The sequence below is a fragment of the Falco biarmicus genome, chromosome 5 (assembly GCF_023638135.1).
Source record: "Falco biarmicus isolate bFalBia1 chromosome 5, bFalBia1.pri, whole genome shotgun sequence".
Lineage (NCBI taxonomy): Eukaryota > Metazoa > Chordata > Aves > Falconiformes > Falconidae > Falco > Falco biarmicus.
This window is the reverse complement of record NC_079292.1, coordinates 37,199,686-37,220,721: the sequence shown is the minus strand read 5'-3', so window position 1 is coordinate 37,220,721 and position 21,036 is coordinate 37,199,686. Positions and strand designations below refer to the sequence as shown.

Genomic DNA, 21,036 nt, shown 5'->3' with positions numbered 1-21,036 from the left:
CCCGCGGTGCCCGGGCTCAGTCTTCAGTGGAGGAATTTGGCTGGAAAGTTTGTTTCTGTCAAGGTTTCATCTCCACAGATGCAGGTTTGGAATGCCCTGTGGGCAGCAGGTTAATGCCACTCGGTAGATCAGCTCTGCAGTGGGTTATAAAAGATAGGTGCAAGAGAGGGGAAGAAGTTGCAGGCTGTCTTCAAACCAGCTCTCGTGTCTGTATTCATGGGAACCAGAGGGTTATATGAAAATTAATTCACTTGCTACTTGTTCTTGAACATTGCAGAATGTCCTAGGACAGCTGACAGACTTATTTTACAAGTTTAGTATAATGCCTGTTAGTACAAATATTAATCCCTTGTAGCCTCTGCCTCCTACGCATCCACTGTAGTTCCCTTTCAGAACTGTAATAGTCTGACCAATGTCTGAAACGAGAGACCAACAGGTACTCACTAAAATGAGATGCAGGGCTAGAGACCTTGTCGTGGCTTTGCTTATTGTGAAGTAATGCCTTGGCCCCTTATTTGTACTCACAGTTAAACGGTGTCTGATGGCTCTGTCATCTCTTGGGATGAAAGACAAGATACAACTGAAGCACACAGCTTGCTTCCAGTGGCCCAGCACAAGATAATGATAATAATGAACCATAGGATAAGACCTGCCCAGTGTACTAGCATGAGGTATGAGACCTTATTGCCCTCTCAACAGCTGACAAAGATGGAGCTTTCTGTGGCACTAGCTAGGCTCCATTGTATTTCCTCTCCTTCCTCATCCCAAAAATGGCTCAGTTAAATAAGAAAACATCGTAAGTCAGCACTTCTATTGGGGTGACAGTGAAGAATGCATTACCATAAACGTGATGCCAGGTGTGGATGAGGATATTGGTACTCTATTGATTTTGCTGAAAGGCCTTAGTTGTAATTCACTTAGCCTTGTTTCACAGTCCTTTTAGCCATCTGAATTTCGTAGGCCATGAGGTTAGGCCTTCTCTAACAGAATATGTGCTGTATATTAGTTTTTCTTACTGTTCAGTATATTACAAAATGTCTGTGGTTAATGTCACTGAATGGCCAGCACTCCGCTGCTCCTTCACCCATGGTCTGGGAGGGGTGATGAAATACATGACACAGGCTGCTTTGCTGGTCCTAACTTAGAGTTTCAAAATCATGCCCCTCTGATCCCATCCTTGAAGGAATTTAAGGATGAAAACAAAACAGATGTTGACACTTTCCAAATTAAAATCAGTGTGCTCTATACCCACTTGTTCACAGAACAAATGGCAGAGTATTCAATGGCACTAGAAGCAAATTCATCAGCTTCCAGATTCAGTAGAATAAGACAAAATGTTGCTTAGCTCATTGGCAAACTGAACTATTAGTTCTTGTTTTATTGACTATTAAAATGAGGCCACCTACAGGTCCCACAATAAACCTGCGAAAATGTTTAATCCTGCGTATGGAAAGAGCTGCATTTCAGTCTGGCTTGCTCCCACTTTGTTATAAGGAGAATTCATACACCACAGGGTCTGACTACACTTTTCAGATCAAAGCTGTGAGAGCAGTCTGCAACTGTATCTTTTTTACAGTCATTTTTCTGAAAAAAAAAAAAAAAAAAAAAAAGCAAAAAAAAGGCAAGATAATACTTCCAAACACGCTCCAATCAGTGAAATCACTGAAATAGCCAGACTCTGAGCAGTGTAGGCATGCAATGTTCTGAAATTCTTATACAGGCCACCGGTATATGTGTATACGTAAATGCACTAAGCAAAAAGGTCTCTGTTATGTCCACATGTTTTTGGGATCAGGACACACTCGAGCAGCCCAAATTAAGCAGGAATAGTACACTCAGAAACCTTCCCCAGAGACCACCTAGGACTTGCAGCCAGCCTTCTCAGACCTTTTGCTTAGCCAACACAGGCCAGCTGAAAAAGAGAAGCGGTTCCAGAAAAGAAAAGAGGCTTCCAGTTTCAAACTCCTGTTTTATTCACCTCATGTTAGACAGCTTGCAAACAGCACAGACATTTTACTCTGTAGATATCTTAGCCAGCACATTCTCATTTGGTGCTCTTTATACTTTCAGTACAGATGATACCTGTGGTCTCAGTTTTTTTAGCCAGGAAATTTTACTTCCCTAATGCAGCAGGTCTGTTTCCATCCCCTCCATTTTCAGTTGCTGCAAGGATTTTCTTCTCTTTTGTTTTTCAATAGCTGGTATTCCAGACAGTGGTATATTACTATTTTTTTTCACTGTAGCCTAAAAACCATCTGAACTGCAGCTTCACCTTGTCTTAGACTGCATACTTCTCACTTCTTGTCTGCCCAAATGGCAGGAATATTCCCCAAAATACAAGCAATCACCTACTGGCAATATAAGAACTGTGACAAATTGTGTGTGCCCACTTGCTGGGAATAGCAGCAGTTCTTTGGAAAAGCAAATAAAATATGTCTTTATCATCCTGTTAAAGTGGAAAAGTTGATTTTGTGTGTGGGCTAGTTAATTTTCGTGTTTTTCCAGGCCACCATAAAGCCCTTCTTCTTGCAGTCCGGGTATTGTCTGCTCTAGTTTACAGCTTTGTTATTGTATGTTTCACACAAACACGAACATCTGGAGAACATCCTCAGGTATAACCGCTGGGCAGTGCAGAAAAGATCTGGCATGATCTGAAAGAGGTTTTTCTTCCCATGAAAGTGCACCCCTGGGACTGGGAAACTTGGAAGGTCTGTAATAGCATAGAGATCCTTTCACCTCCAGAACACCACTTTACATTTGGCCTGGTCTGTGACAGCCAGCACCCCTGGTGATTTCTTAGCTGTTCACTGTTGTTTTTGTGAAATTAGTTGGTGCTGGTACCGGTTCACAGAAATCACTGTGTCAGTATCACCGAGAGCTTCAGTGATACTGCAGCTGGTGAGGAGATGGAATTCCACGCTGTAAGAGCAAGTTTCTAGCCAGAGAGCAGTCAGCAGATGGAAGGGTAGGTGGAGGGTGAAGAAGAAGAAAGAGGAATTTGCATTTTGTCCCTTGCTGCTTGCCCCTCCTGGTCACCTTAAATTACATGGATTTCCATCATGGCACTGTAAGATTAGGACAACATGGGCTTGTGAAACCCTCTAAAAATAGGTCCTCTTTCTTAACTTCATTCCGGTATCTGTCTAACACCACTGACTTCAGTGAAACAAAGCTCCTGCAAGTCTTGAGGGGATGGAAAGGACTATGGTCTACTGAGGAAGATTCCTCAACATACTTGAGATAAAATATTTTCAAGACTCGAAATCTTTCATAGGAAGAGGATGCCTTTGGATAATCCGACTCCTCCAGATAACTAGTACAGAGAATAGGAATACTAAACCCCATGGACCAAATTCTCAAGGGAAAGGTCTGTACCAGCTAAAGCACAGCACTGCTGACCCCTCACTGAGACAGACCCCGAGCTACCTCTCTGCAAGCATCATTATTGCTCCATTTTCACACCTTTCTTTAACGTGCTGCAGAAGATACTTGCAATCACAGTGTGTTCATACACTTCTGCTGCTTCAGCCCTGTTGCACAAGATATTGAGAAAGGTGATAATATTATCTTGTTCCTAGTTTGAACAATTTATAGGGAAAAAAATCCAAACAGTTTTGGGTTTTTTTTCCAAAGCTGAGAAAATTCTGAGGAATCTTTGGAATTTGTTGTCTCCATGTTGTCAACTTCAGTTTTCTGGCTACCACCAGTCCCGGCAGTCACCAGTGACCATGAATTCATTATTCTGTGTTGATAAATTGCAATTTTATCTTTGTTTGGCTAGGGTTTTTAGTAGCCTGCCAACTCAAAACCATTGCCTAATATATCATAAGAGGGCAGATATGTTACAGCGTATGTCTGTGGTGGGTAAGCAGCTCCTACCAAATCCTGGGCATTCCAGCACCCTACTGAGGAAGGAAAGCAGTGCCCCAAATAATTTAGATTGCAGATTTTTCTTTTCAAATAAAATATTTTTTGTTTTTCAAGGTCAGACGCTTGGGGCTGTTCAGGTCACAAGACGCCAGAGGCTGTTTACTTTGGAAAACAAGGACATCTGTGGTGGGAGGTGCTCTTAGCAACACCCAAATCTAGCATTTTAAACCAAACACCAGTCTGGCCAAAGGGCAGCTTCACTCATCCTTACTGAGACTGTGACAGAGAGGGAGAGCATCTAAAAGCTGGCTGACATACATACAACAGGAATAATATTTGGTATTCTCACTTATGAATTCAAATACCTCAAAGCATGTGGGAGATCTTCATATGAAAGGAATAAATATTTTGCATTGACTGCAGTCAGTGTTTACAGTGGAAAGTGATTTCTTGAAAGGCTGAGACAGTGCCCAGTATTGGGTTGCATCTAAAAGTGTTTTGGTCGTAATGGAGCAGCACTTTTTGTACACCCAGGTGCCAAGTGGGATGGTTGGTTTTCCTTTTCCCTTTGAGTATTTTATTTCATCTTTCATTTGGGTCAGCTGTTCAGGCTACAGAGATTTCCACAAGTCAGATTTCCTTCTAGGTCATTAATGGAAAAGCAGAAGAAATGAATCTTTGCAAAGGTGATACAGAATGGCAAGAAAAAAAACCAGTGCAAAAGGTTCCTAATGTTAGTACAAATGGAGGTGCTTTTTGTAGGGAGTTTTGTTTCCCTTCTGAATTGCATTGCAAGGCTGACGCTGATGGAGCAGGAGCCGGCCAAGCCCGCTCTTCCTAAGAGTACAGGGCTTGTCATATCTGAGGACCGCTTGGCTGAAAAGGCCGTGTCTCCTAGACATTACTGAATCCACCCTGGCTTAACCACGTGTCTCCAGCCATTTCCATCCCTAGCTGGGTGGCCATGCATGAGTTTATAACACTGTTTAAAAATGTATGTGATTTTTTCTGTACGTGGACTTTTTTTTTCATCCTGGCTTTTTTACCACAAGCCAAAATTGCCATAGGTAACTACTTTCCCACTGTGAAGACATTTGTTTCCTGTTGACATTTAATTAGTAGATACATTCTGTAGGTCAAGTTAGAGGGCAAAAATAAAAATCAATTTGAGATGATTTAGCCCATTCTTAATCAGCAAAATGTTGTTTAGAAATATTAAACTGCAGTAAAAATCCACATCTATGCGGACTCACCTAGAGTTTCACAACAGCAGTGAGGACAGGGCACAGAGCTTCCTATTTTAAATGTCTTCAAAATATCCCTTCAAAGAATCTCTATTAGGTGTTAGGAGTATAGAGCCTGTGGCATCCAGTTACACAGTTTTGACCATTTAAGAGAAGTGAATAAAATAGGGTTAGTTTCAGAAGCATACTGTGAATGGATTACTGTTTTAGCCCTGAAAATACACATTTCTTCCAGCAGTATAAAAGTGAGGGAAGCGTTTATGCCACCAGTGTAGGAAACACATCGCTCTTCTCCAATGGCTAAACTAGACTACTGAGAGCTATCAAACTTGCTAATGACTGAGGGAAAGCCTTCCAGTGCCTCACACTGGTAAAACCTGAGTGTTTTCTGTAGCATTACTTCCGTCTGACACCAGTGTGAATGAAAGGCAAATAGAATGCAGCATGAATGTAACACATAATATAGGTGCTCTTAATGGCAGCGAGTGAATATGGAGAAGCAAGTCCAGCAACCCCAGGAGACAACAGCATAAATTGCCTAAGGCACACTCTGTTACTTTGAGCCTTACCCAGTAGATACATTTCAAAACTAATGACATTTAAATCACTGATGTTCCAGAGAAAGGACTATGAACTCTGCTGCTTTGTGTAAGGGAGGAAGAAGGGGACAAAATGGCAGGGCTGAGCCAGTGGTCCAGGGGACCATCCTCGAGCCCTGCCATGATGACAGGCAAGGAGACAGCTCGTACGGGCAGATCTCAAAGGTGAGTCACTGACTTCTGCTTTTCAAATGCATACGCTGTCCTGGGCAATGTGTAAATGGTGTGTTTGCCATTAAGTAAGGGAAAATCTGAACTCCATTCCACTCAATCAAACAGATTGTCCTTATCAAGGTCCATGGTGAGCCAGGCAGTCAGCTGTAGGAGGCTTGTAAAAGAGTAAGCCTGAGATGGTTTACAAGGTGATACTTAGAGATGTCTTCAAATCATCTGAGGCAATCACTGCTTTAAAAGACAGACATTAGCTAAGAATATTTGTATTTTAAGGGTAACAGGATAACTTGGGACAAAATGCTCACCTCCAGCTCACAAAGAGTTTTCATGCCTGAGATTGTATTACAGTTTAGAAAATCCACAGCAAAGTCTCCAAGTTTGTTTGAAGACATGTATGAAGAATTATATGGTGAAATGTTTCATTCTGGCTGTGAAAAAAGTTAATTCAAAACAACTAAAACGTCAGCCATAAAGATGTACAACATTTTTCAGGAAGCCTTGTCCACCTTGAACAAATGTTTTCATAAAAACCAGCCTGCCTGTAATAATCACTGTTATTGAAAAGACATCGCAAGGTTGCTGTATGGAAATATGTTAAATACGTTCTGAAATTCAATCTAATATAATTTCAACATTAGAGCTCATTCATAATCCTGTATTAAAAGCCTATGCAATTTTCATGAAATATGTCTGCCTGTGTAATCATGAATGCTGAATATTGTCATGGCTTTCCAGGAATTTTCAACCTCAATGCAGAGGAAAGAAAACTCTTCCAACTGGACTTTTACACCAGTGAGAAGAAATAACAATAACAGCTCTAAACTTAAAATAAACATTTCTGGAAAAATACTATCTTTTAAAAGAGGCTGTAGTCTGAATTTCAAGCTACTAGTAAGTAATATGATGCAGAGGCTTTGAATGTGCCTGTGGCTACAGCTCCTTGCTTTGTGTGGTACAGGGGACAAGCAGCCCCAGTACGAAGGAATCTGTTTACTCACGCCTAGATTTAGAAAGAGATCTCTTCAGATGGAGTTGGCTTAAACCCCATAAATATTTATGTTTTGAATGCCCAGTTTACAACTGGATGTAGCTGTTACTCCGGTTATCAAATCAAGCCTTGCTAATTCATGCTCAGTGTCTTGGGGATGGAAAGGTAAAGAGAAAATTTTCAGCATCACCGTACATCTGATGTGCTTGTATGAGGTACACTACTTGCTCATCATGATTTTCTTTGTGTTTATAATTTTATAAAAGAAGCAAAGCCTGTAAAGTAGTACTTGCACATACAAAAGGGTGAAGAACGTGAAAATTCTGCTTCTCTCTAATGTTTCTGTTCACTGATGGTTCTTTGATATTTTTCCTTTTTATGAGCAACCTTTTTTTATTAGTGGAATATTGCTGGTTCCATGGCATAACTTTAAAATGATAGGAAAAATTATACAACTGGGATCTCAATTATTCAGCACAGCCATTTTAATCCATCATGTTATTTGATCCAGTACAAGGTAATATACATCTTATTTCCAATTAGAATACAATTCTCACTATATTCATCATCTATTGATGTCTGCTTTTCCATTTGCCGGAGACATTAAAGTCTGTGATTCAAAGGGTGCCATTCAGACTGCCCTACTTGTGGACAATTATATAGTGTCCGCAAGGCTGTATGTAGGTTTGATGCCTGTAGCCCAGGCCAGCTGGGAGCTGCCATGTGCGTTCTTTCCTGCAGTTTCTCACCGGCTGACAACATATGGCAGGAATGGTTCCTCCGTGCCTCTGCAGCCCTGTGCCATTTGTGTGAGCAATACCGCAGAGAACATTTGAGACTGATTTTGCATGTGACAAAAAGATCCCTTCTCCCACCTGAGGGCCTTATCCTGCAAACCCCTTTGCAGTGCTGTGCATTCTGTGACCCTATGCTTTGCTCTCCTTGCTGTCCTGGGGGCGAGGTGGATGGTGAACCAGGGATGGTGAATGGAGAGGAGAGGAGAAGAGGGGAGGGGAACAGGAATGGGAATAGGAATAGTTGTGGGTGAAACTGGATTGTGGCTCTGACCCATCACCAGCTGCCTGTTGCTGGGTGATGGTGGTCCTGCACCCCTCCTTCTGCCCCTGTCCCTCCGCTCCTACTGTTCCCTCATGCTGATAATTTTATACTGGTGTTGAGCTGGTTTAGCTGTCTGAAGTCACAGAAGACTAACCCAGCAATAAAGCCACAGGTAATTTGGACTGCTGAGGTGAACTGACTTACAGCAGGGTGAGATGAGCCCTTGATCTGGTAACCAGGTGCAGAGGGGAGGATCAGCAGGGTCTGGGAGGACTGTGGAGGAGATCGTGGGGACCACATGTCACCCCCCTTAAAGGGAGTGGCAAGTTGCTATGCTGTAGCACATGACTTCACTGCTCTGCTGCTCTTTCCCCATCTATATAAACAGCTAACCAACCCCTTCTAATGCTTCAAAAATGTCTTGAAAGGTATCTTGAAAGCCTCCAGTGAATGAAAAGCTGATATTGACTGCAAAGCTGAATGTCCCTTCCATGAGTTGGAGCAGACATGTGCACTCAAGACTTACACCAGCTCCATAGTATCAGTTTAACATGATGTGAAAACTCTTCAATATTATTCTGGCTTAAGTAATTCATATCCAGGTGGTGCTGCCTTGAGGGAGCCCTGTCACCAAAGGACTCCCAAAAGCCATAGCTGGCTTTTGCTCTATGTGGCATTTGCACAACAAACTCCCTGTGGTGCCGCCCATCCATAGTTACTTATGAACCTGGGTGGGTGTCAGCATTCACCTTGTGTTTACCTCCATCCTGTGCTCACAGGAAAGACAGAGTCTGCTATCTACGTGAGAAAACTTCAGAAATTTGTCCCTCTGAGTTAATAGATGTGTATCCAACTTTAGTTGGCCAAGAAACGTGGAAGAGGCCTTTGCCTATGTGACAACTACCTTGATGCACTTAAGAGATTTCAGGTAGACTGTCCCTCTCTCAGATTTTAGGGTCCCTTTGAAAGTAGATTTATCCTTGGTCTTTTGGTAGAGTACGTACACTATAGAAAAAGGCAAGAGAATACAAAGAGCAAAGCTCAGCAGCACTCACAGCCACATCCTGGGCTGGGTGAGAGAACCTCTTTGCACAGCATACCTGTGAACTTGGAGGTGAGGACTGGAAAGCAGATTACTTTAGATGGGGGTAGGACTCCTGTGACGCTTCCATGGAATTAGAGGTTGGCTCACTCCCATTTCTTTGGTTTTCTAATATGCTAAACTCCCAAGCACAATTCACGCAGATCTGAGCTGAGAGCAAAGCTATAGTATTGAAATAGACTGTTCAGTGGGTTAACTTGAGTTAAGGAACTTTCCCAAAAAGCTGCTCTAAAGCTCCTTACAACTGCTGCAGCGGTGGCGAACAGTGTCTTTGGGGAGCGACCAGGTCTAAACTGAGAAATCACACCAATGCCCACCTCTCTGTGTACAGCGGGCTTCATTCTCACACTTCCAAATGAACAGGCCGCTTCCCACATATGCAGCTGTCAAAGTGAGATTTTAACTGTTTCCGTCTCAAACCTTGCTTCTTTGTCTGTGTATAAAGTGTCCTGGCAGATGACCAGGTTACTGTAAGGTGATGTTGAGAAGATGGATAGGGAACAGCAGTTCACTTTCTTATGGGACAAGAACTAGAGGGGACCCAGTGTCATTTCCAGGCAGGGAGTTTAGCGGAAGCAAGAGACAGAACCTTTCTGTACAACACAGAGTTACTCTGAGGGACTCAGTGCTACAGGACGTTATGGGGCGCACAAGCACACATGATTCCAAGGGATTAGGCAAAATTATGGAAATACATGTACTATTTAAAACCAGTGATACAGGCACAAACGTGAGCTCAGGGATATCCTAACCAATTTAATGCTTGAAGCTGGGAGTCTATAGCAGAAGCAGATTGATAACTTTCTAACAGATATTCTTTAAGAGGCCACCACTGGCATGGATGGGAGAGAGGAGGCTAAGCGAGGTTGCCCTGGGCAGCTGCTCATCAAGTGTGACACATGCAGCTCACTCAGGCATCCCGTGTGTATGCACATTAAGTGTACACATGCAAGCTCACCCTTGCTTGCCCTACAGTAACTCTTCCCACCCTAGACCCTCAGTCTCATGCACATTTGTGAAAAGCCAGGGTGAGAACATGGTTGCCTTGCCCTTTGCTCTGTCTTTCACCCCAGGAGAGGAATTTAATTTTGCAAGGTGCTGAGCACTGTTGTCTCAGGGCAACTGCTGGTGAGCTCTGTGCAAGCCTTGCTTTGAATTGTTTTTATCAATGAATATTTTTATTGCAGGTGACACACATTTGAACTAATGCAAATTTTTAAAATCCTTTGCAAAGGTGTGGAAGGGTATGAGCATACAGCTCTGAAGTTTTGTAATCTTTTTCCAGGGGCCTCTTTAAAAACTGTCCCTTTGCTAATCTCAATAGATAGCAAGCTCTAAGAGTCATGGTAACACTGGAAAACTTTTGGTATCCTTAGAGACACATTCTTGCAGGGACTTTTACAAGTAGATCAAAAAGTAGATCTATATATTTTCACATAAACATTTGAAAAGCATTATGGTGGAAATACTTTTTTTTTTTACTTGGTGGTAGCAAAAAGGGCCTTGATAGTTGTAACATTATGAAGCATTGGCATCCTGCAAGTGGAGGTTACACAACAGAGGAACTCCAGACTCTGGCACCATAAAGCTTTTCAGAGTGCAGATCCACATTTATGCAGAGAAACCCTGAGATTTAACTTATGGTTGCACGGACCAGGAACAGGAAATTTCCCTATGATGGTGCAGCCAGGCTACATGCAGCCTCTTGAAAGCTGCAGGAGGCAGCCACATCATTTCAAAGGTAAATGAAAACATCCCTTAAAACTGCAAATCTTCCAAAAGCCTCTGCCCAGCAGAAGGTAAAGGCAGCAAGTTGCTGTGTGCTGCTGTTTCTTTGGGACAAGTGATTACTGCTGCTCAAGATGTCTTTTGGAAAGGCTACCCAGGAACACACATCCCGGGAAGGGGCACTAACAAGCACTGTATTTGTAAAGGTATTCTGCATTTTGATTTTTGCAGGGAGTTGGGAGGCTGCCTTAAGGATAAACATTTCTTAGTGGGGGATGAAGCAAGGGGATTCCCTGGATTAGGCAGGGAATGGGGATGTGCATTAGTGGGGCAAAGGCAGTGATCTCCTGCAGCATTTGATGTACTTCACTTGTGGGTCTGGAGCTGGTGCTAGAATCTCACACCTCTATGAGATGCAGTGCACTGAGAAGCAGAAGGACTTCAAAACATGTTTTGAATTATTTAACCTCAAAACATTAGCAAATGCAGATGCTCTTGGACATTGAGCTGAATCTGTAAGAATGGGGGAGGAACACAGGGAGAAAGGAAAAAAATTTAAAAGCCATGGGAACAGGTAGACTCATATCATTTACGTAGGAGGAAACTAAGGCACAAAAGCAGTTATGAGCCATCTGAGGTCAGTCAGACAGTAATGTTGAGAGCAGGGAACCTTTAACTCGCCATCCTTGCTTTAGTCCCCAGACATGTGTGACCATGCAGGAGAGACCCTTAGCTTCTGGTCTGGATGCTGACCTTGCTTCCCTGCTACTTGAGGCTGAGCAAGCAGATGCCCCCTAGGCTTAGAGTGAGGGTGAGGAGGGAGGTTTTGGGGGTGGGGGTGTGTCACTGGTGACAGTGCTGATGGGCAGTGAGGTGACTTTGTATTTTTAAGGTGACTACACCTGCAGCAGGTAGCAGAAGTTACTGGAGAGTAACTATTCCAGAGGAGACTGTCAAAAACAGCCACCATCATGGGCTGTGTACAAGCAATAAGAGTTTTACTTCTCATCTGGCAGCCCCAAGCAGTCATCCAAAGGGTTGAAGAAGAGCAATATCTTGACTGCTCCATGCAAGCCAAGCCTTTCCATGTCCCAGTTTGCGGCCTTTCCCTGCCTGGTGGGAATCCCTCTGCCTGTCCCTTGCATTTGTGCTCACATTGACAGGGTGTGTTGGCTGGTCTGGGGTCACCAAGCTGCAAAGAAACACGCTCTGTTGGGTCTGGAGCTATGTGCTTGCTTTCATCACATGGATATGCGACAACGTGTCACTTTAAAGTAGTTCAAGTAAGAGAGATGGAGGAACATATGAGGAGGAGGGAGGCAGGAAATGTGTCATAAATCCACAGCGAGAGGGACTCTGAAGTAAGAGAATTAACGATTCTGGAAAACACATAAAAATCTGCCATAGAAAGGGCACTGTCAATGCATCCTGTCAGTGCAGTTTGCTTTTTATTTCCTAGGGTTCAATATAATATGAAAACCGTTCACCTTTACTAGATGATCCATGAAAGCCTGTATTTCACATGAGATTTGGTTTTCGTATGGATAGACTTGGTTTTTCCAGACACTGGTGGATATCAGTCGCCGTCATATAAAATGAGGCCACCAGCACCTGTGGTCTCCCAGGGACTGTCTCTTCCAAGTGCTGTTCCTCACGCAAGGGCCACTTTGTTGTTTCTACTTTTCATTTAAGTAAAGCTGAACTGAGGAATGCATAGTTAAATAAAAAATAATGGAGAAAGATCAGACTGAAGTAATTCCCCCTCCCAAAAAATCCCACTCGTGCAATCATCAGATATGTGAGGCTTTGTGCTTTCTCATGTTGCTGTTGTAAAGAGAAAGACATTTTAAATCCACTCAAGTATTACAGAAAGTCTCAAATATTACAAAGAATTTCTGTAGACATTTGTCCCACTGCAGGAATCTCAAATTCCCTCAACACCTAGAATATTAAGCAATCTGGAGCTTGTACTTTTAGACCAGGAGTTAAGAGAAGGGAACATCCTGGCTTGCCTAAAAATGACTGGTGAAAGGAAAAATTGCCAGTGCAGCAACCACCAGCCTCTCTGGCAGTCAGCTGTATTCTTGTTCAGCCACCCCCACCGCCTTCATGACACTTAACATGTTCAACACGGGGAAGAGGCCTCCAGGCCTTGTCCAAAAGACTCAGTGATGCTAGTGAACAACAAAGAACAGGATTTACTTTGTGGAACCGACTTTAAGCATGATGAAAAATAATTTCTTTACAAAAGCAAATGAACTGGGAAATCCCAGCCTGAGAGGAGGACTTCCCCCTGACAGCCAGCGTGTTCCTCACTGTACCTCCTTGTCTTACTCCTTGGCCACGCTGCGTAGTAGTGAGGACACGTACCAGTAGTTTTGGTGGCAGTTGATGACAAAGGGTTGATTGCGTGGCTTTGTTTGGCTGCATCTGCAGGGTATTCTTACAGACTTCAATGCTATGCCATGGGGATGTAAAGAAGGAAGAGCCCATCACACCTGGGCTTCCCTGTGGGGACCCACCAACCAGACAAGCACACTGCTCCCTTTCTCAGCCACCCGCTTTACCTTACTTTTCTCCTCCTAGCACAGTTCGAGGGATATTGCTGCTGAGACTGCATTTTCAATTCTTCAGTTTCAGTGTTAGCCTACGTGTAACGTATTAGCGGTGTGAAATGGAGAGGAAGGAAATAGAGGGGAAGCACAAGGAGCAAAGTAAACATCTTCAAGGAGGTAGAGACTGCACAGAGAAACGCTCACTCACCCTTTTGAGCCAGGGATTTAACATCCTTCTGCTCTGCGTGACAGTCCCGCTTGCAGCACTGCCCTTTCAGGCTTTGCCAGGAGCCACAGAGGTTGCAGAGCCATGTGTGTCAGGCCCCCAGGCCCCCATCCTTCATCACGCCCAGCCGCATGGGACCTGCTTTCAGCTCTGAGGCATTAGAACAGTACAGATGCATTTGTCTCCAGGCGAGCAGGCTGCTATGTATTGGGACTTCTGCTGTCTTTTCCCCAGTGAGGGGATGTCAGGACCTGTTTTCCACATACAATGGCTCAAATCCTGCCAGGAGTCAGAGCAGATGAGACAGCTTTGGCCTGTGGCCCTCTGGGCACCAAAGTGATGTCCATCCTGCAAAATCCCGCAGTGCTGGGAGAGTGGGCATAGCAGCCCCTGCTGTTACCAGAGTCACAGTGTCTGTGTGTGCAGAAGGACACACAGGTTCTCCAGCTGCTGTTGCGGTGAAGGGCAAGGTCTGAAGTTCCGTTTGGGAGAGCCAGAAACCCCAGGAGCCCCCAGCCCGGCTGAGCCAGGGCGAGCACCTCTGGGCAACTCATGGCACAGCCACACTGCAGCCCTTACGCCCCTGCGCCAGTGCCTTGCCTGGGAGGGCTGCTTGTGCAGCGAGCCTGCAGTCCTCTGCTGCTGCTGGGAGAGCTGCTGAGGTGGCAGCTCGAGAGTATGTGGTTGCAGGCTGGAAATGTTAAGAGGCAGGGGCACCTAGTGCGTGCCTTTGAGGTCCTCCTGGCTTTCTCTCACCCCGTCCACCCACTCCAGGCAACAGGAGTCTTTCAGGACTGTTGCACAAATGCAGCTGTAGCTGGGAAATGGAGCTGAACAGTAAAAAAGAAAAAAACCCACAGGGCTCCTCACTGTGAACCAAAACCACAGCCTGACTGCTTTCTGGGTTGGAGGAGACCCTGGGTCTCCCAATGTGAATGAGCTGTGAGGAGCCTGAGGTGGCTCAGGGCTGAAGTGCCTGGAGGCTGAGGTCAGCTCTGCTCCTCCAGGACTGGACCCGCATCTGCTGGACAAACCATGTGTCCTGAGGCTGCATGGCTGCTGTATGAGAACTGATGTGTTTTTTATTTGCCTTTTAATCAGGGAAGTGTGTAGCTTCAGTGACCATCAGCAGGGTAACCATGTAAGTGTAGGTCATTGTTATGGAGCTACGTGTTTGTGGCCTTATCCAGGTTCATTCTTCATTTCCTTCTCCTTGGTGTACTTTCCTGGGCTCCACACACAGAGCTGTGCTTGCAGGGAAGTGTCGTGCTGTGCTTGCAAGGAAGTGCTGTAGCTTGCAAAGGTACAGGATGATCCCAGCCACTCTGCTGCTTACCCCTTTGCTAAAACTAGAACTGTCCTAAGGTGCTGCTCGGAACCCTCCTGTCTGTTGCCAACACCCAGCAGGAGTGCTGCAGTGTCGAGGAGACCACATTTTTGCTGCATTGCAGCTGGAGGCTGGACAAGCAGCAGCAACACTTCTAAAAATCATCTTTTCCTTGAGCTGGAGGCACAGGCCATCATTTGCCTGTTTTCTGGTTACTTCAACTTCTTAATTCTGCAATGGCTACAGAAGTGCATCTGTTTCAGTGTTTTTTGGACAATCTGTGCTCCCTCTATGGGAGACAAACAGGAGATCTTGCATGCAGCTGACCTTTTTCCAGCATCTTAAAAGCTGCTTAGGCGAAATTTCACCCTGATTTTGTTTCTTCAGCTTTGGCAATTTGATGTCAAAGTAGCAGTAGGTTGCTGCTTCACCTGTGCTTCAGAGAGCTGCATCTAGTGTGTGGAGGCCATGGGGGCTGTGGTGGGCACAAGCAGCACTACCAGCAACTTGACCTGGGCCAGCCTCTGACTGGGGCAGCCTGGTCTTGCTGGCTGTGTTCTGGGAGGGCAGAAATCAGCCCTGGACCCTGGGGCACAAGCAGGCTGTGGGGCTGCGGATGGGGAGGCACAAGGCAGATAGCCAGGCTGGAAAGCACAGCCTCTGCAGATGCACGTGGCTGAAAGATGAAGGTAACAGCTGGCGAAACAGCTGTGGGAGTCACGCACAGAAAGAGAAGGTGGTCTGGTGCAGGGATGACAGTGCAGAGGCTTGGGAACACAGTGGCAGTGGCCACCCCAGCTCCCCCAGCTCAGTGGGAAGCCATGGCAAGTCCCTCATGCTGCTGGCCAAGCGGGCTGGTGAACACAAACCACACAAGAAAAAAGGGTTTTTTTTGGAAACAAGTGCAGAAACATGTGCCTCCATCAGTGGCCTTGCCTGCTAGTCAAGCTACCACAGGGCTCCATGCATTTTTTTGGTTAAAATGTGCACTAAACAGCATATGCAGATGTTCTTACATATGCATGCCCGGTCCTTGGCTCCAGTGCAAGAGGGGCTGTGGGAAGAAAAGGAGGGGTTAAGCCATGTAGCTCCAAGTACACTGCATCCTAAAGGATTGGCAGGGTGGGTTGAGGGGGGGCTGTTCCCATGAGGTGAGGCTGGAGCAGCTGTGGCTGAGGGTACTGCTGAGGGTCTGGCGAGGCTGGGAGGGTGTTTGCTGACTCCAGCCCCCAGCCCCTTGGCACACAGCCCAGTCCCAAGAAATATAAACCAAAGAAGCATAAACAGATGATCACATGAAAAATATATCATGATTAGCCAGATAGATTCCAAATGTTTGTTCTGTAAACTGCAACAGGCAGCACAAGTGTTCGCTGCAGCTGTAGTTTCTCATCTTATTTGTCTAAGTGTGCCATTAAGCTTAGACATGGGCAAAATAATCTTTCCTTGATTCTCACTTAAGAAGCTGCCTTAAAGATATATTATAACAATGTTTGATTCGACCCTTTTGCGACTGATATTATACCGTAAACTGATTCTCACTTAATAGAAAATCTGCGCATTTTTTCTCCTGGGTTACTTACTTTTCCCTCTGAAGCCAGTAAAGTGGTTTGTTTTGTGAATGAAAGCTGGATGCCTTTAGCAAGATGGCATTAACACTGACCTCTGCTCATGCATTGAATTCCTGCCCAGCGGGAGGCAAGGTTGGAGGAAAGGGTTAGTTCATTGATGGTCAGAACCTGCTGAGCACAGGGCTGTTAACCTGCCTCAAAAGGGAACTGCTCAGAGGGCTTTTCTCTTTCTTGGATTAGCCCAATGAAGCCATCCTTCTCTCCCTTTAGTTTTAACCATCTGCTGGAAAGATGGCTCTGATTCATCTCAGCTTGGTAGAGATTTTTTTTATATATAAAATGGCAATAAATTGGGGGGGGGGGATACACTGTAATTTTCCTATAGCTACTGCCTGTATCAGAGAAGACCATCTGAATTTCACAGCATGAGGCATTTAGCAAGGACAATGCAAAGAAATCAAAACCAAACTCCTTCAGCCATTTCCCAAGAAATTCAGCATGTTTTATACTCTTTGGATCCTAAAACGCGTCCTGGAAGAGGGATAATCTGGAAAAGAAAAATTTTGTGAAGCTGATTGCCAACAGCATCTTCCGACAGCTAGTGCATGAGAGCTGTTCTGAGGGAGACAGGTCTATAATTTATGATGCTACTGCACTCTGAAAAGGTATTGTGTAAAAATAGCAACTTTTCATTCAATAGTTTTATCTGCTGAATACGGTGATAAAACCTGTGGTCTGCTTCTTTGGAGCTGGTGAGGACCCAGAGTGCAAGTCAAACCCCAGAAGGTTCACACAGCACAACTTGAAAATACCCTGTAGGTTTTTCTCTCCTTTTGATTGTCATAGTTCTTTGGAGCCAAGACAGCATTTGGAAAATAGCTGCATCCACACTCATTCTTGCACCATCAACAGATTCATTAACTAATCTTCTTCTCCTCCTAATTTTTCCCCTGCCACTTTGGCTACAAGTTGCTTCAGCTGCTGGTGGAGGAGCGACTGTACTGAAATCAGAGCAAGATGTCCATAGCCCAAGTCAAACTGTAGCCATAGCAATTAGAAACACAACATCTTATTTTAGCTCTTCCACCAGTGCCAATCAAGAAGAAATCCACTGAAGCATCAAGGAGAAATCTGTTAAATTCAGTGGAATTGTACCAGCACAAGGTTGGTTTCATTGAGATTAGGCTCTAACTTTGGTGTCTTTTGTTTTATTTGTAAATTGAGCAGATAGCAGCCACTGAGAGATCATTAAATCAAAACTCAGCAATTTTCATTTCCACTTGGTTTTTTTTGAGTAAAACCATACTTTGTTATCCTTGCCAGAGTCTGCAAGGACTAGTTTGAACTATTCTCACCAGCTAAGACAACACTTCTTCTCTATAAGGTGTGCACATTGAATAAAGCTTATCAATGTAGTTGTTTCTTTTTCTTTTAATTCACCTCTTGACCTTTTAAAATTACTTTACTTAACAAAGGAGAATAAGGCCAATCCAACTCCCATTAAAGTCAGCAGGAGCCTTTTCATTGACTTCAGCTGAAGTTGGGCTGGGCCCAATAAGACTAACTTTAAAAGTAAAAAATAGCAACTCATATAAAGCTTTATCTTGCCCCCTGTGGCTTGATAACTGACCTCCCATCATGTTTGCTGAGACAGGATCGGGCCCATAAAACTATTACGTGCCTAATCCCATAACCCAAAGCTCATAAAGTATTTGCATTTCCTCTTTTTAATCACACAGGAATATTTGAGAAGCATTCATGACTTTATGAACAGGGAAATGCTTCCAGCTGGACAGATTGGATTAATCTTTGGGTTGCTTTCTCCCCCAGAAATTTCCCTTTTTTAACTGGAAGATGACAAGGGTAAGGGGCTCAGTGATGACATCATGCACCTCCTTCACTGTTTGGCTTTCCTGCTCCATCTTCCCCACAAGCACCATCCTGCTCCTTTGCCAGTACCTTGCTACATCACCCCAGCTCCCATCCTTTGCACCATTTGCTCTCCCAGAAGTGCCACTGGTCTCCTCCACCTGCTTGTCCTAAAGCTTGGAGAGCAGTAGCTGGAGGCGTTCAGCTGGGGCAAGGCGGTGAGATGATTGCCTGTTGGTCTGACAGAAGAAGGGAGACAAGGTTTTTTTTCTTTGCTGCACTTTTGGCTTGAGACACTTTACGTTTGTTTTCTAAATAATGCTTAAAATATACCCTAACATGAGGAAAGTTCCACCAGCTACACAAACTCTCAGTCTGTTTTATGATGTGGATTTTCCAGTGGCTCTGGACGTGACACAAAGCTGATGGTTTTCTCTTTATCAGTTTTTCATGATGCTTTTTTTCCCTTTCTTTCTAATTACCTTACAACAAATCTATGTGGAAGACTCCATCTCTAGCACACCAAATTGTTTCACCACCAATAGAAGAAAGGTCATTTGGCAGCTCTTTGAATTGCTGTTAAAATTGCTACCTACCCTAGGTACTTGTATGTTTTATTCTGGAGACCCTACATCACAAGTTTTCTTTAGGTTAAAAACAAGTCCATTCACTGGCATCTGCGGAGAACATTTTCCGATGTCACAAAACTATGCTGCTTTCAGAATAATTTGTAGCAGCCACCCAGGGAAAGGTGGGTTTGACACCACAGCCAATCTCCAAGACAGGATGCAGCACCACTGCAAAGCGACAGATGCTGTTCTTCCCTCAGCCTTGTGTCATGAACCCTTCTCCTTTTTCAGCAGAATCTAAATTTACCCAGGTCTTTGAATATAGATATATAGTATATAAGAAAGAGCTCTCAGATATCCTCAGCTTCTCCCTGTGCGAGGAGGAAGGCCCCCCTGACTCCTGACACCGTGAGCCGTGGTATTCTCTGCACTCGCCCAAATGTGCTGCAGCATCAACATCAGTGACTTCAAAGAGCTCTTTCATGTACCACATCTTTTTTAATCCAGAAGGCCCAAGCGAAAGGCAGATCTGACTGTCTCTGGCTTTGTTCGGCTTGCCACTTGTGTGGCCCCTTGGAAAGGTTTCAGAAGAGTGAACAACTTTCAGTGCGCTTTCAGCAAGCAGGTGTAAGATATGAAGTTTTTCTGTCACCTGTTAGCAGTGCAAGGTCATTAATGGCTTTGTGTTGCTTTTGGGTGTGTAGGTCCTACTGAGTGAAGGATTCTTCCCCTGCCTGCACTATGGAGAAGTGCTGTTCCCTGGATGAGACAGTGAGCGGAGGTGGGCAGTTTCCATTCTTTTCTGCCGAGGCTCCTGCTTGTGTCTCAGGAGAGAGCCTGCTGGCCGTGCCAGAGCAGGGCATGCCATGGCAGGACCAAAAGCATGGCCAGCTTCATAACCACCCACCCTGGCCACTTCAGGGTGAGTTGCCCCTCATGGTACCCACGTGGGCTGCCCCACATGGCACCCACCTCTGCAAGCAGCTTGGGACCATGCCCGACTTCATGATATGGGGGATGCCCTGGGGAGCTGCCTGTGGAAGGGTCAGCTTTCCTGGGAGCAACAGTTCAATGAGGACAGCCCAATCTCATTTCAAGAGCCTGCATGCAGGGAAGCCTGATGAGATGTCCATACCTGTCCCACCAGCTTACCCTTCCCAGACATGCGGGTGCTCATGGAGTAAGGGATGCTGCTCTCCAACCCTTCTGACACACCATGCAATAGCCAGAGGAGCCAGCCCAGCAGTGCCCCTTTTTGAGAAAACTTTGATTCTGCATGTTCTGGATGGAGCAGACTTACAGGAAAATACCTACATCACACAGCAAAATCCTCTATTTATGCTGTCAGACCCTTATTGTTGCCACATGTTAACATCGTAGGTCTTTTCTGCCCAGTTCTTGCTAACTTCAGGCAACAGGCACCTACTTCAGGACCTTAATCACTGTAAGTTCCTTCTATCATCTAGTTCACTATCTGAAGGAGCCCTTGCTGTCTGCTAAGTGCAGAGGGAGCCCACCAGAAAGGGGCAGTTAGGTGCCTAAAGTCAGTTGGGATAAACCCCAGTCTACATCTTCAAAAATCAGTAATCAAGCCTTTCCCCAGCTTCTTAGTCTCCCGCAAACAGGAGATCTGATTAAAGATATAGCTCACTTTTTGGGAATCTTCTGATAAAGTCGTGAGTGCCGATGACCTTGCTTAGAGTCGAGTGGCACCTAAAGCAACATTTGTTCTTAATGATTTATGTAGATGCAAATATTCTGGCAAATTCTCTGCTCTTGGATCTCTGCAAGGAGAGGCAAGCCAGATACTGCACTCTACTGTTAACCAGAAACCAGAAAGAAGGGAAGGCACATACCACATTTACTGCATATACTTTCATTGGCCAAAAAAGGCAGGCAGCCAACAGCCTATTCCATGCAGCAACCATAGCTTCATTCCGCTTTCACAGCAAAATGAGAATGGCAAGGCATATGGCAGGAGGTTATATTTTGCATTCTTCATTCTTATTACAAGGTTCAATGTTTTTTGTTTACATGCTCAAAGTACAGAGGCCATGTAATTCTTCATGTTTGCAACTACTTGGGTACAGCTAGGAAGAAAGTTTGGTATTCTCATCTAGAAAGCATTTGTCTGTAGCCAGTCACTTATAAAAGA

The 21,036-nt window shown here is 44.7% G+C and overlaps 1 protein-coding gene across 2 annotated transcripts in view; it reads left to right on the top strand.

Moving 5' to 3' along the window:
• Window positions 1-21,036, top strand: part of MSRB3 (methionine sulfoxide reductase B3) — a 117,298-nt gene that overhangs the window by 86,851 nt on the left and 9,411 nt on the right. The window lies entirely within an intron of this gene.